The sequence below is a fragment of the Eurosta solidaginis genome, chromosome 1 (genome assembly GCF_040869045.1).
Source record: "Eurosta solidaginis isolate ZX-2024a chromosome 1, ASM4086904v1, whole genome shotgun sequence".
NCBI classification, from domain to species: domain Eukaryota; kingdom Metazoa; phylum Arthropoda; class Insecta; order Diptera; family Tephritidae; genus Eurosta; species Eurosta solidaginis.
The window spans coordinates 118,121,980-118,139,361 of NC_090319.1; the positions used below are offsets into that span (position 1 = coordinate 118,121,980).

Consider the following 17,382-nt stretch of genomic DNA (forward strand, 5'->3'; position numbering starts at 1 on the left):
GGCACTGCTATTTTTCTCTTCATAGGTTTATGTTTATCGCAAGTATTAAAAATTCGATTCAACTTTTTGGAAAGTAAAACTAAGATTAAGAAAAAGGTATTCGGTCCAATAAAGTCCAAAAAACTTAATCGATATTACTCTAATAATTAAACGTAAGTTTGGCTCGCAAGTAAAATATACAGGTATGTAAGTTAAAGTAATCGAAATTGGACTGTACCACACTGTTGAAGTAGTGGAAGTAATGAAAATATTTACATGACCACGTAAGGCGCTCTACCTGATTTCGAATAGTTTATAAACTCATTAGTACACAAATGTTCAAACCATCTCGAAATGTTTTCTGTATTGGTTCAAACTCAAAACGTGTTCTAATTCGTCGATCGCTATTGTCGTGTAAACATAAATTGTTTGAACTACTATTACTTATAAATTTTATTCAAAAACGCCATATCTCAGAATTTGTTTCTTATGAAAATGTATTGCATTCGCGCTCAGATAAGGTTTTTCGAAACAAATTCTGAGCGTTTCTAAAATCAAATTCTCAGATATAGTGAATTAAATTTATAAGTAGTAATAGTTCAAACAATTTATGAAATAAGACGTTATTTTTTTGTAATTTTCTGATACCATGTTTACTAGGGCGGGTCGATTTAAAAAATCGCTCATTGTTCTGTGAAAATCGTATTCCAGGTATCAAAATAAGAAACTTTGCCGAAGGAACCATACCTCTAAACGAATTCTGATGCCCCCCCCCCCCCCCCCTCACCACTTTGGGTCGAACTTTTGGGTAGGGGCAATTTCAATTCTACCTGCTGTGTATTGTGGTGGCTTAAAAAAAACAACACAAGCAATTTTACGATCTGCAATTGATACCTTCATTTTTTAAAACGGTTGAATAAAAAACCCACACAGCTATGTTTACTAGATGCAAATGCATCACAGTGATGCCTTGGTTTTAAAAGGTGGTTGTAAAAACGCTAATTTCTAATAATTTTTTTTAATTTCTTTTCTATTACTAAGTTAAATTCATTTTTTTATTTACATATGTTCTGACTAAATAAATTTCTAAAGAGAAAAATAAACTCCAAAAAGAAAAAACATAGACATTTCAAAGTGGGATTTTTCAAAATTTGCAAGTTCGACCCAAAGGGGGGGACATCAGAACTTATTTTAGAGGTATGGTTCCTTCGGCAAAGTTTCTTATTTTGATCCCTAGAATATGATTTTCACAGAGCAATGGGCAATTTTTTTGCCTCCCCACAAATCGACCCGGCCTAATGTTTACACTAATTTTTTCGGATCCTTGCCATAGAGCAATAATTTTATCAAAGTTTTTAAAGTATTTTGTAAACGACTTTCAAATAGCACCATATGCTTTCAGAGCTCGTTATTTGGTGTATTACTTTCTGTGGCATTATTTAAATTTAAGGCATATTCGAAAATTACTTTTGATTTTAGTAACAAAGTTAAGGCGGTTTACAATTGCTTGATTTTTTGCATAGTTGTTGATGAAACTGAAATTAGTATTTAGTATTTAGGAAAGTTAACAATTTCGGAAGCTTATATGTAGGTACATACTTTCGGTTAAGAATTCTTGTAATAAAATACTTTCCAGCTGAACCACCAAATAATCGCTGGCTTCGTGTAAGCTATCTAAAATATCAGCGGCACGTTCATAATGATGTTTGCGTAATTGTAAGGTCGCTTTCGGTATTATGGAGCTATCAGTGCAGCTATTACGTAGCTGACTGTAGTGAAATGATGCGATGCTGGACAAAATATATATTTGGTTTTGTTGCAATAATTTAGAAAACTCACCGTTTGTGTATGAGTCCAGAGAGATAAGTGTAGAAAATCTGTCTAGAGCCAGGATGCTCTAAATCACAGAGTTTCAATGATTGTTGCAACAAATCTAGCACTTATTTTTATACTCAGTTGAGCAGAGCTCACAGAGTTTATTAACTTTGATTGGATAACGGTTGATTGTACAGGTATAAAGGAATCGATATAGATATAGACTCCCATATATCAAAATCATCAGTATCGAAAAAAAATTTGATTGAGCCATGTCCGTCCGTCCGTCCGTCCGTCTGTCCGTTAACACGATAACTTGAGTAAATTTTGAGGTATCTTAATGAAATTTGGTATGGCACTCATCTCAGATCGCTATTTAAAATGAACGATATCGGACCATAACCACGCCCATTTTTTCGATATCGAAAATTTCGAAAAACCGAAAAAAATGCGATAATTCATTGCCAAAGGCGGATAAAGCGATGAAACTTGGTAGATGGGTTGACGTTATGACGCAGAATAGAAAATTAGTAAGATTTTGGACAATGGGCGTGGCACCGCCCACTTTTACAAGAAGGTAATTTAAACGTTTTGCAAGCTGTAATTTGGCAGTCGTTGAAGATATCATAATGAAATTTGGCAGGAACGTTACTACTATTACTATATATGTGCTAAATAAAAATTAGCAAAATTGGATGAAGAACACGCCCACTTTTTAAAAAAATTTTTTTTAATTCAAATTTTAACAAAAAATTTAATATCTCTACTGTATATAAGTAAATTAAGTCAAAATTCAACTCCAGTAATGATATGATGCAACAAAATACAAAAATAAAAGAAAATTTCAAAATGGTCGTGGCTCCGCCCATTTTCATTTAGTTTGTCTAGAATATTTTTAATGCCATAAGTCGAACAAAAACTTACCACTCCTTCTTAAATTTGGTAGGGGCATAGATTCTATTACGGTAACTGTTTTCTGTGAAAATGGGCGAAATCGGTGGAAGCCAACCCAGTTTTTATACACAGTCCACCGTCTGGCATTCCGCTCGGCCGTTAAAACAATAACTTGAGCAAAAACCGATATATCTTTACTAAACTTAGTCCACGTACTTATCTGAACTCACTTTATCTTGGTATAAAAAATGGCCGAAATCCGACCATAACCACGCCCACTTTATCGATATCGAAAATTACGAAAAATGAAAAAAAAAGCCATAATTCTATACCAAATACGAAAAAAGGGAAGAAACATGGTAATTGGATTGGTTTATTGACGCAAAATATAACTTTGGAAAAAACTTTGTAAAATGGGTGTGACACCTACCATATTAAGTAGAAGAAAACGAAAAAGTTCTACAAGGCGAAATCAACAGCGTTTGGAATCTTGGCAGGAATAATGTTAGTGGTATTGCATATATAAATAAATTAGCAGTACCCGACAGAAGATTTTCTGGATCACCTGGTCCACATTTTGGTCGATATCGCGAAAACGCCTTCACATATACATCTAAGGGCCACTCGATTTTAAAACCCTCATTAATACCTTTAATTTGATATCCATATCGTACAAACACAATCTAGAGTCACCCCTGGCCCACCCTAATGGTGATATCTCGAAAAGGCGTTCACCTGTAGACCTAATGCCCACTCCCTCTTAAAATGCTCAGTAACACCTTTCGTTATTTACCCATATCGTACAAACATTCTAGAGTCACCCCTGGCCCACCCTAATGGCGATATCTCAAAAAGGCGTCCACCTATAGACCTAATGCCCACTCCCTCTTAAAATGCTCAGTAACACCTTTCGTTTGATACCCATACCGTACAAACATTCTAGAGTCACTCCTGGCCCACCCTAATGGCGATATCTCGAAAAGGCGTCCACCTATAGACCTAATGCCCACTCCCTCATAAAATGCTCAGTAACACCTTTCGTTTGATACCCATATCGTACAAATATTCTAGAGTCACCCCTGGCCCACCCTAATGGCGATATCTCGAAAAGGTGTCCACCTATAGACCTAATGCCTACTCTCTCTTAAAATGCTCAGTAGCACCTTTCGTTTGATACCCATATCGTACAAACATTCTAGAGTCACCCTTGGTCCACCTTTATGGCGATATCTCGAAAAGGCGTCCACCTATAGAACTAAGGATTACTCTTTTTAAAATACTCATTACCACCTTTCATTTGATACCCATATCGTACAAACACATTCTAGAGTCAGTCTGGCCCACCCTAATGGCGATATCTCGAAAAGGCGTCCACCTATAGACCTAATGCCCATTCCCTCTTAAAATGCTCAGTAACACCTTTCGTTTGACACCCATATCGTTCAAACACATTCTAGAGTAACCCCTGGCCCACCCTAATGGCGAAATCTCGAAAAGGCGTCCACCTATAGACCTCATGCCCGCTACCTCTTAAAATGCTCAGTAACACCTTTCGTTTGATACCCATATCGTACAAACATTCGTTTGATACCCATATCGTACAAACACATTCTGGAGTCACCCCTGGCCCACCCTAATGGCGATATCTCGAAAGGCGTCCACCTATAGACCTAATGCCCCCTCCCTCTTAAAATGCTCATTAACACCTTTCATTTGATACCCATATCGTACAAACATATTCTAGAGTCACCCCTGGTCCACCTTTATGGCGATTTCTCGAAAAGGCGTTCACCTATAGAACTAAAGCCCATTCCCTTTTAAAATACTCATTAGCACCTTTCATTTGATACCCATATCGTACAAACACATTCTGGAGTCACTCCTGGCCCACCTTTATGGCGATATCCCTAAATGGCGTCCATCCATAGAACTATGGCCTACTCTCTCTTAAAATACTCTTTAATACCTTCCATTTGATACACATGTCATACAACCGCATTCCAGGGTTACCCTAGGTTCATTTTCCTACATGGTGATTTTCCTTATTTTGTCTCCATGGCTCTCAACTGAGTATGTAATGTTCGGTTACACCCGAACTTAGCCTTCCTTACTTGTTCTAATTCAATTCTTGTAGCCTAAAAAACGAAATTCATAAAATGATTGCAAATGAAATTACATTTAGAAAAAATCTGAAAAAATCTAGATTGTGTTACCTCATTGGCAGTACTAAAATCAGGCAATTGTTTTGCCAATGTAAATGTGGCAGTTGAGACTTCCCAATTAACCAAGTCCCATAGTTCTGTGCTACTTTTTCTTGAACCCAACACATCTTTCGCTTTTTCGTAATTTGCAATCGCCTCATTATAAAACAGTTTTTGTTTGCGCACAAAGTCGATGGTTTAATAGCAAGATAAGCTGTTAGAATTGCATAATAACTTTTTAAATAATTGTGTTTTGACTTTTCTTGAGGCAAATATAAGTGCGCTCGAAAACGCATGAAGCGGCCCATGTTGCAATATAAAAATGCTATATTAACATTATCCTGCATTTCGATGAAGGCCGAAATTCCGCGTATGAAGCAGTCGTAAGATTTCATTGCCAATTTCATATAAATCGGCTCTTCTGGCTTTTCCACTTGCTTTCTGTTTCCTTTTTCGGTTTCAATTTCTTTTTTACCTTGCGCCCAGTACATGTACTTCAGGCCTAACTCATTGCGCACGTTTTCCAAACGGCGTAGCAGCTCACTTTTTGCATCTTCATCTGTCGCAATCTCAAAATTCATAATACATTCAATCACGTTTTCATAACTTTCAACATTAGCCAATGGTGTAATCAATTCAATGAGATCATCTACGGAAGAACGAAACAAAGTAAAACCAGCGAACAATCAAAGCAATTTCCAAATAATTTTACATCCGTTCAAGTCTTTTACTAACTCATTATTTTAATATTTTACGCAATTTTAGACTCTTCATTAAATTGTTCGATATAACTATCGATGTTATCCCAATTTTTGGCCATTTGAAAGAAGCAATCACCTGTACGCCCCAACAGGCAACTCTTTTGTGATACTATACCAGACATATAATTCATCACAACCTGCTGACAACGGCAACCCATGTAAATCGCTTTTAAGCAACTTCCATACTTCTACTCCACATAATAATGTTCCGCGTATGAGGCACATGTAAGACATGCCTAAAGCAGGAGCAACTTTAAATGAACATTCCACGAGCCAAAAAGCTGCATATTAAATTTCGTTGCTATACGCAATATTCTTTGCTTTTCATCCTTAGCACGCATTTCACTCTCTTTGATAAACTTTTCCTCATTTGGATTGAAAATTTTTAAACAAGGAATACCCGCACTAATGTGCTCCAGGGACACACGGCACCGATCTTTTGTACCGGCTTGTAATGAGGTGGTGTACGCGGTTGACGTATGCCGTTCTTTACATCCAAATTTAACTGCTTCAGTGTATCGCAAATCTGTTTGACTGCTACATTGCTACTATGTTCAACACTTTTACTCAACTCATGTTGTACATCGTTCCAATTGAAGTTATTATCACTGCCCAGATCTTCATCCTCTTCATATACTGACTGCGTATCGGAATCAAAATCAGATTTATCAAATTTAGGAGCTTTTGGATCTATACCAGCAGGCACATGCAAATCAGATAATATATAATGAGATGAAGTAACAATCTGTGGATATTTTTCCTTAGGAAGCAGCTTGATGCAGTTGTCTAGTAAAGCCTTAATGTTACCCGCCATAAAATAAGACGTTTTTTTTAATTTTCTGATACCATGTTTACACGACAATAGTGACCGACGTATTAGAACACGTTTTGTTTTTGAACCAATACAGAAAAAAATGTTTCTCCACCAAAGAAATGCTTGGCTTGCGGTGTATTTTAATGTAAAATTAAATATTTCCACAATTTCTGGTTTCTTTTGTTTTGCGCTTTTTGAGTGAAGTTGGTTGCGATAGTTCTATTTGTAAAAAAAATTCCCTGGTGTGTTTTAGGACTTCATTCACTATAGAGCCGTTTTTTCTACTTTTAACACTACATTTCAAGTCGTTTATTGATTAGCCCACTTCACGAGGAGTATATAAAATAAGCGAGTTGATGTTTTTGCTTTGAATGTATGTAATTCGATGAATAGGCGAGTGTTCTTTTCAGACTTGCTTAGAATAGAATGTGCCTATTGTTAAAGATTAATCGAGAGTAGTGTGAAGAGAAAAAGAGATAGCGCCACATGCATTGACCACATTTTTTGCAAAAGCAAAGATGCAAAATTACACTCCGCAATAATAGAGAACAATATTTCTGACCATTACTCACTTTTACTTGGTATCTCTTTTGACTGACAAAAAAAGTCGCTGATCAACTGCGTGAGGTTAATTGGAACGAAGTTTACTAGAATGTACAAACGTTAGCACTATGTATGAAAAGATACTTTCTACCTTTGGATGTATCTACGAGAATGCTTTGGTCAAACGTACAAAGAAACCCCAAAAAACAAATGATAGACTAACGAGCGAAATCCTACGTCTGTGTAAGAAGCGGGACAGTCTGTACAAAAAATGGAAGGCTAGCCCACATGATAGGAACATAGAAATGCAATACAAACAAGTAAGGAAGGCTAAGTTCGGGTGTAACCGAACATTACATACTCAGCTGAGAGCTTTGGAGACAAAATAAGGGAAGATCACCATTTAGCAAAATGAACCAAGGGTAACCCTGGAATGTGTTTGTATGACATTTGTATCAAATGAAAGATGTTAATGATTATTTAAAACGTAGTGGGCCTTAGTTCTATAGGTGGACGCCTTTTCGAGATATCGCAATAAGGGTAGACCAGGGGTGACTCTAGAATGTGTTTGTACGATATGGGTATCAAATTAAAAGTATTAATGAGGGTTTTAAAAGGGAGTAGCCCTTAGTTGTATATGTGAAGGTGTTTTCGAAATATCGACCAAAATGTGGCCCAGGATGACCCAGAACATCTTCTGTCGGGTACCGCTAACTTATTTATATATGTCATACCACGAACAGTATTCCAGCCAAGATTCCAAGGGCTTTTGATTTCGCCCTGCAGAACTTTTTCATTTTCTTTTACTTAATATGGTAGGTGTCACACCCATTTTACAAAGTTTTATCTAAAATTATATTTTGCGTCAATAAGCCAATCCAATTACCATGTTTCATCTCCTTTTTCATATTTGGTACAGAATTATGGCATTTTTTCATTTTTCAAAATTTTCGATATCTGAAAAGTGGGCGTGGTCATAATCGGATTTCGGCCATATTTTATACCAAGATAAAGTGACTTCAGGTAAGTACGTGAACTAAGTTTAGTTAAGATATATCGTTTTTTGCGCAAGTTATCGTGTTAACGTCCGAGCGGAAGGAGAGACGGTCGACTGTGTATAAAAACTGGGCGTGGCTTCAACCGATTTCGCCCATTTTCACAGAAAACAGTTATCATCATAGAGTCTATGTCCCTACCAAATTTCAATAGGATTGGTACATTTTTGTGCGACTTATGGCATTAAAAGTATTCTAGACGAATTAAATGAGAAAGGGCGGAGTTACGCCCATTTTGAAATTTTCTTTTATCTTTGTATTTTGTTGCACCATATCATTACTGGTGTCGAATGTTGACATAATTTACTTTTATACTGTAAAGATATTACATTTTTTGTTAAAATTTGACTTAAAAAAAATTTGTTTATAAAAGTGGGCGTGTTCGTCATCCGATTTCATCATGATATCCTCAACGACTGCCAAATTACAGCTTGCTAAACTTTTAAATTACCTTCTTTTAAAAGTGGGCGGTGCCACGCCCATTGTCCAAAATTTTTTTAATTTTCTGTTTTGCGTCATGCCTACCAAGTTTCATCGCTTTATCCGTCTTTGGTAATGAATTATCGCACTTTTTCGGTTTTTCGAAATTTTCGATATCAAAAAGTGGGCGTGGTTGTATTCCGATTTCGTTCATTTTAAATAGCGATCTGAGATGAGTGCCCAGAAACCTACATACCAAATTTCATCAAGATACCTCAAAATTTACTCAAGTTATCGTGTTTATAGACGGACGGACATGGCTAAATGAATTTCTTTTTTCACCCAAATCATTTTGATATATAGAAGTCTATATCTATCTCGATTACTTTATGCCGTTACGGATTACCGTTATGTGAACATAGTTAATATACTCTGTGAGCTCTGCTGCTCTGAAATCACGTAAATAAAACAATTAATAAAAGAAACAAGTAAGGAAGGCTAAGTTCGGGTGTAACCGAAAATTACATACTCAGTTGAGAGCTGTGGAGACAAATTAAGGGAAAATCACCATGTTGTAAAAAGAACCTAGGGTAAACCTGGAATGTGTTTGTATGACATGTGTATCAAATGGAAGGTATTAAAGAGTATTTTAAGAGGAAGTGGGCAATAGTTCTATAGATGAACGCCATTTAGGGATATCGCCATAAAGGTGGACCAGGCCTGACTCTAGAACTTGTTTGTACGATATGGGTATCAAATGAAAGGTGTTAATGAGTATTTTAAAAGGGCGTGGGCCTAAGTTCTATAGATGGACGCCCTTTCGAGATATCGCCATAAAGATGGACCAGGGGTGACTCTAGAATTTGTTTGTACGGTATGAGTAGCAAATGAAAGGTGTTAATGAGTATTTCAAGAGGGCGTGGGCCTTAGTTCTATATGTGGACGCATTTTCGAGATATCGCCATAAAGGTGGACCACGGGTGACTCTAGAATTTGTTTGTACCCTATGGGTGTCAAATGAAAGGTGTTAATGAGTATTTTAAAAGGGCGTGGGCCTTAGTTCTATAGGTGGATGCTTTTTCGAGATATCGCCATAAAGGTGGGTCAGGGGTGACTCTAGAATTTTTTTGTACGATATGGGTATCAAATGAAAGGTGTTAATGGGTATTTTAAAAGGAGTGGGCCTTAGTTCTATAGGTGGATGCCTTTTCGAGATATCGCCATGAAGGTGGGTCAGGGGTGACTCTAGAATTTTTTTTGTACGATATGGGTACCAAATGAAAGGTGTTAATGAGTATTTTAAAAAGGAGTGGGCGTTAGTTCTATATGTGGACGCCTTTTCTAGATATCGCCATAAACGTGGACCAGGGGTGACTCTAGAATGTGGTTGTACGATATGGGTATCAAATGAAAGGTGCTATTGGGTATTTTAAAAGGGAGTGGCCCTTAGTTGTATATGTGAAGGCGTTTTCGAGATATCGAACAAAATGTGGACCAGGGTGATCCAGAACATCATCTGTCGGGTACCGCTAATTTATTTATATATATAATACCACGAACAGTATTCCTTCCAAGATTCCAAGGGCTTTTGATTCCGCCCTGCAAAACTTTTTCATTTTCTTCTACTTAATATGGTAGGTGTCACACCCATTTTACTAAGTTTCTTTCTAAAGTTATATTTTGCGTCAATAGACCAATGCAATTACCATGTTTCATCCCTTTTTTCGTATTTGGTATATAATTATGGCTTTTTTTAATTTTTTGTAATTTTCGATATCGAAAAAGTGGGCGTGAACATAGTCGGATTTCGGCAATTTTTTACACCAATACAAAGTGAGTTCAGGTAAGTACGTGAACTGAGTTTAGATATATCGATTTTTGCTCAAGTTATCGTGTTAACGGCCGAGCGGAAGGACAGACGGTCGACTGTGTATAAAAACTGGGCGTGGCTTCAACCGATTTCGCCCTTTTTCACAGAAAACAGTTACCGTCCTAGAATCTAAGCCTCTACCAAATTTCACAAGGATTGGTGAATTTTTGTTCGACTTATGGCATTAAAAGTATCCTAGGCAAATTAAATGAAAAAGGGCGGAGACACGCCCATTTTGAAATTTTCTTTTATTTTTGTATTTTGTTGGAACATATCATTACTGGAGTTGAATGTTGACATAATTTACTTATATACTGTAAAGATATTAACATTTCTTTTAAAATTTGAATTAAAAATTTTTTTTTTTAAAGGTGGGCATGGTCGTTCTCCGATTTTTCTAATTTTTATTAGTCAGACATATAGTAACAAGAGTAAGGTTCCTGCCAAATTTCATTTTGATATCTTCAACGAGTGCCAAATTACAGCTTGCAAAACTTCTAAATTACCTTCTTTTAAAATTGGGCGGTGCCACGCCCATTGCCCAAAATTTTACTAGTTTTCTATTCTGCGTCATAAGTTCAACTCACCTACGAAGTTTCATCGCTTAATCCGTATTTGGTAATGAATTATCGCACTTTTTCGATTTTTCGAAATTTTCGATATCGAAAAAGTGGGCGTGGTTGTATTCCGATATCGATCATTTTAAATAGAAATCTGACATGAGTGCCCAGGAACCTTCATACCAAATTTCATCAAGATACCTCAAAATTTACTCAAGTTATCGTGTTAACGGACAGACGGACGGACATGGCTCAATCGAATTTTTTTCCGATACTGATGATTTTGATATATGGAAGTCTATATCTATCTCGATTCCTTTATACCTGTACAACCAACCGTTATCCAATCAAAGTTAATATACTCTGTGAACTCTGCTCAACTGAGTATAAAAACGAATACTATCGAGAAAAATTCGCAGCATGTAGATATGATATCAGTAAAACATGGCAGGTGATTAATGAATTAATAGGAAGAAAACCAATTAGTACTGACGAAATGTTGTCTAGGAATTTTATGGGTGGGGATTTCAAAAGTATCTGTGATACCTTATTACAACTTTTGATAACGGCATTAAACAAGCAGTTCATGATTGTGACATAAAGATTTTAATTGCACCAGCATGCAGTATATCGGATTCAATTTATTTAGACGAAGTAAGCGAGGACGAAGTCCTAGATATCATACAAAAATTAGATGGCAAAAACGGTCCCGGTATAGAGTGTATAAGACCAAGCGACGTTAAAAGCAACGCAATTTTAATGAATCAAATCTTAGCTAAATTTGTAAACTCCAGTCTAAGTCAATGTGAAATCCCTGACGCATTAAAAGTTTCAGTCATTAAGCCTATACGGCTGGTATAAAAACCGACCCTGTAAATTATAGGCCAATATCAATACTGCCCGTCATTGAGAAAATAATGGGGGAAGTATTGGTACGAAGATTGAGAAATTTTATTGATAAATATAATATATTAAGCAAAAACCAATACGGATTCCAGAAAGCGAAAAATATTAATCAGATGTTAGGACATTTTTCTAATAAGGTGAATGAAAGTCTAGGTAGAAACCATCATTGCCTAGCACTGTTTAGAGATTTTAGCAAAGCGTTTGACATCTTATCGCACTCGAATCTTCTCAATGCATTGTATAATTCCGGGGTGCGAAGGGAAACCCTTAGATAGTTTGAAAATTATCTTTCAATAAGGAAATACACAGTAAAAATAACACTTTTAGCGAGAGACTAACAATTGAACGCGGAGTTCCCCAACGTTCAAAGCTAGGCCCGCTTTTATACATTCTATACACTAACAGCATGATGCTTCAACTGCCGAAGAACTGTGAAGTGTTTGCCTATGCTGATGATACAGCTGTATTAGTTCCCCACATTACCTTAACCAAGCAATAAAAATCATGCAGAGAAAGCTTAACATATAAGTGGTCCCATGACAACGGTTTGAGAATAAACGCATCTAAAACTAAAATTATGCATATGAGACCTCCGCATACTCCATCCTCAGAGATAAATATCCTGTTCCATAGCTTCAACTGCATACATAATAACGCCGCAGCGTGAAACTGTACCGAGGTTCTTGAAAAAGTGAACACATACAAATATCTGGGTGTGCATTTGGACGACCACTTCAAATGGAATACGCATACCAACCATCTTCAAAAAAAGCTTGGTCGACATCATACTTTCTGAAACATCTTAGTTTTTGCAGCTCGTATGATGTATTAAAACAAGCATATTTGGCACTGTCAGAGTCAGACTTGAGACATGGAATTACAGCGTGAGGTTCATCCACATATTGCAACTATTTACAAGATAGTCAGAACCAGATCCTTAAAATCCTAGGCAAAAAGAAAAATATACCTGATTCTTTAATATCCCTCAATAAAGAGCTCGGTATACTAAATGTCAAATCTATATATACAGTTACAGCTCGAAATGAATTTTACGATGAAGGTAGGTGGAGAATTAGAACGCACATACGAGCGCTGCCCCCGTCATGATATAAAAGTCGTGCTTGGCGACTTTAACGCCAGGGTGGACAAAGAAGGTGTTTTTGGCCCTACAGTCGGAAAGTTCAGCCTACACAAAGAAACTTCTCCTAACGGACTGAGGCTGATTGACTTTGCCGATGCTCGAAACATGGTCATATCCAGCACGAGGTTCATGCATAAAAAGATACATCAAGCTACATGGCTGTCTCCTGATCGAAATACTCGCAATCAGATCGATCACGTTGTGATAGACGGACGGCATGCCTCCAGTGTTTTAGATGTGCGCACGATCCGAGGACCTAACATCGATTCGGACCATTATCTCGTTGCAGCCAAAATACGCACCCGCCTCAATGCGGCTAAAAACAAGGAACAAAAAACACAAGGACAGCTAGACGTCGAAAATCTTCACTCACAACAGACTGCCAATGATTTCGCAACTCGACTCTCACACCTGCTCTCTGAGGGCACAACTCATCCTGAAGGAATACAGGAGCAGTGGGAGCATATCTCCAAAGCACTTCGTACTGCCGCCGAGGAAAAAATTTGTTACCGGCGGCCACGAAAAAACAACTGGTATGATGAAGAATGCCGCGTTGCAGCCGAAAGAAAAGACGCTGTCTACAGGGCTACGTTAAAAGCGAGCGCGACAAGAGGAGTGTGTGAACGCTATCGTGAGTTGAAAAGGGAAGAAAAAAGCAGAAGCAGAAAGGCGTGAGTGCGAGGAGCTTGAGCTGCTAGCCATAAGGCATAACGCCCGAAAATTCTACCAAAAAATATGGCGACAGACGGAAGGTTTTAAGACCGGGGCAAACTCCTGTAGGAATGAAAACGGCGACCTTGTAACTGATGTCCAGAGAGTGCTTAGATTATGGAGGGAACACTTCTCTGCTCTCCTAAATGGAGGCAGCAATTCACCGCGCAGAGATGAAGAACCCGATCCCGCAATCGATGATTATGGAATATATGTCCCCCCGCCCGATTATGACGAAGTTAGAATAGCAATAACCAGATTGAAAAACAACAAGGCTGTGGGCGCTGATGGATTGCCTGCGGAGCTATTCAAGTTCGGCTGCGAGGAGTTGGTAAGGCGCATGCAGCAGCTTCTTAGCAAAATATGGGCGGATGAAAGCATGCCCAGTCCACAAGAAGGGGGATACTGCAAAATGCACCAACTATCGTGGAATCAGCCTTCTTAATATCGCATATAAGGTCCTTTCAAGTGTATTGTGCGAAAGATTGAAGCCCACCGTGAACCGGCTGATTGAACCTTATCAGTGCGGCTTCAGACCTGGTAAATCTACCATCGACCAGATTTTCACAATGCGCCAAATCTTGGAAAAACCCGTGAAAAGAGAATCGACACACATCACCTCTTCGTCGACTTTAAAGCCGCCTTCGACAGCACGAAAAGGAGCTGCCTATATGCCGCTATGTCTGAATTTGGTTTCCCCGCAAAACTTATACGGCTGTGCAAAATGACGTTGAGCAACACCATCAGCTCAGTCAGAATTGGGAAGGACCTCTACGAGCCGTTCGAAACTAAACGAGGTTTCAGACAGGGTGACCCCCTATCGTGCGATTTCTTTAATTTGATGCTGGAGAAAATTATACTAGCTGCAGAACTTAACCGCACTGGAACAATATACTATAAAAGCGTGCAATTACTGGCATATGCTGACGACATTGATATCATCGGCCTAAACACCCGCGCTGTTAGTTCTGCTTACTTCAAACTGGAAAAAGAAGCGGTAAATATGGGTTTGATGGTGAATGAGGAGAAAACGAAGTACCTGCTGTCATCGAGCAAAGAGTCAGCGCATATGCGCCTTGGCAACCACGCTACTGTTGGCAGCCATAATTTCGAAATAGTAAAAGACTTCGTTTATTTGGGAACCAGCATCAACACTAGCAACAACATCAGCACTGAAATCCAGCGAAGAATCAATCTTGCCAATAAATGCTACTTTGGACTAGGTAGGCAATTGAAAAGTAAAGCCCTCTCTTGGCGAACGAAAATCATACTCTACAAGTCACTTATCGTACCCGTCCTGCTATATGGGGCAGAAGCATGGAACATGACAACAGCAGATGAAGCGGCTTTGGGAGTGTTCGAGAGACAAGTTCTTCGAAAGATTTATGGACCTCTACGCGTTGGCGATGGCGAGTACCGAAGAAGATTTAATGATGAGCTGTACGAGCTATACGCTGACATCAACATAGTCCAGCGAATTAAAACGCTGCGGCTGCGCTGGCTAGGCCATGTTATGCGAATGAAAGATGATGCTCCGGCCAAGAAAGTGTTTCTATCGGAACCCGCCTATGGAAGCAGAGGTAGAGGGCGGCCCCCACTCCGTTGGAAGGACCAGGTGGAAAACGATTTAAACTCCCTTGGTGTGACCAATTGGCGCCGGTTGGCGGAGCGAAGGAGCGACTGGCGCGCCTTGTTGGACGGCCATAACCGTTTAGACGGTTAAGCGCCAATTAAGTAAGTAAGTAAGCAGGTGGAGAATACCAATTGATCATCACATTGGTACCCGTAGGCGTAACGAAAACAGGTTGGGAGTCCCAAAATTCTCTAACAACTCAAAAAGAACTTTTACCGTACAATTCCCCACAATTGTAAATAACCTTCCGGTCAAGCTCACTAACTTACCTAATACTCCTGCCAGGAAGTCAGTTTTGGTAAAGTTTATTAAGAGCATAACATAATGATTATCCATGCACGTACATAAATTCTGTATCTTTCTTCCCACTCTTTCCCTTCTTCCTATACTACCACCCCTTATCTATTCTTCCTTTAACTAATGTCTAGACATATCTGTAGAATTTGTGAATTTAGTATTAAGACTCAATGTATTAATTTTAAAAAAATTGCGGGATAGGGGGCCACCCTGTCTTAAACCACATTTAGTTTTGAATGACTCGGAGAGGTCCTTTATAATGATGTTGCTCAACGTCATTTTGTACACCTGTATAAGCTATGCGGGAAAACCAAATTCGCGGAATACAGCTTAAAAATCGACGAAGAGACCATGTGTGTCAATTCTTTTTCGTTGGTTTTTTTTAAGATTTGTGCGCATTGTGAAAATCTGGTCTATGGTAGATTTACCATGTTTGAAGCCGCACTGATAAGATCCCATCAGCCGGTTCACTTTGGGCTTCAATCTTTCGCATAATACATTTGACAGGACCTTATATGCGATATTAAGAAGACTGATTCCGCGATAGTTGCCACAGTTTGCAGGCTAAGCTTTCTTGTAGACAGCGGGCAAAGAACACTTAAATTCCAATCGTCAGACATGCAGGGGGAAAAGAACACTTAAATTCCAATCATAAGACATGCACTCGTCCAATTTGTCCTCGTCCTATTGGAACTGCTCTGCGGGCTTGTGTTTTTAACCTGCTTATTGCTATTCTGAATTCGTCATAATCGGGTGGGGAGACATTAATTCCATCATCATCGATTGTGGAATCATGTTCATCATCCTTGTGCCGTACATCGCTGCCTCCATTTAGGAGAGCAGGGAAGTGATCCCTCTATAATCCTAGTACTCTTTGGACATCGGTTACAAGGTCTCCTATTTCGTTCTTACAGGAGTTTGCCCGAGACTTAAAACCTTCGGTCTGCCGCCAAATTTTTAAAAGAAGTTTGCGAGCGTTATGGGATAGCAGCTCAAGCTCATCGCACTCATGCCTTTCTGCATCTGCTTTTTTCTTCCTGTAAAGGCGTCTTGCTTCTTTTTTCAACTCGCGGTAGCATTCACCAACTCTTCTTGTTGTGCTCGCTTTTATTATAGCGCTGTAAGCAGCTTTTAGCAACGCGTCATTCTTCTTCGTACCAGTTGTTTTTTATTTTTCAGTCCGAAAGCAGTGTGATCTCGCTACATTCGAAATTTTGTCAAAACTGAGGTAATTTTCTTGCCCTAATTGGGAAAAAATAAACCGCAAAGCAAGAAGGCAGAATTATAGAAAGAGGAAGAGGGGACCTTTCTTGGTGGTGATTTTAAGCTTTTCAAGTAAACCTAAAATCCACAAGGAGTATAATCTGTCCAACAGCTACTTATACTATCTATATCAGAATAACTTTTGCCGGGTCACAAAGTTGAACTATATATTACAAAAGTTTCTTGTTATTTTCTTCACTGTAAACACCTGGAGCGTGCTCCGCCTACCACACCGAAGATCGTAGGTTCAAGCCCGGAGCAAAGCAACATTAAAAATTTAGAAACAGTTTTTTTTTTTAACCGGGTCGTTCCTCTGCAGTGATTTGGCAAGCACTCTGAGTGTATTTCTGCCATGAAAAGCTTTTCAGTGAAACCTCATCTGCCTTGCAGACGCCGTTCGGTGTCGTCGCAAGACATGTAAGTCCCATCAAATTAAATGGAGCACGACGCAAAATTAGGAAGAAAAGCTCGATTGAAAGTCTTTTCGGGGCTATCGCGCATTTTATTTTTTTTTGTTAA

At 38.6% G+C, this 17,382-nt stretch overlaps 1 pseudogene; it reads right to left on the reverse strand.

The window, feature by feature from the left end:
- Nucleotides 1–1,281: 1,281 nt before the first annotated feature.
- Nucleotides 1,282–6,464, reverse strand: LOC137237692 (erythroid differentiation-related factor 1-like; annotated as a pseudogene).
- Nucleotides 6,465–17,382: the final 10,918 nt, after the last annotated feature.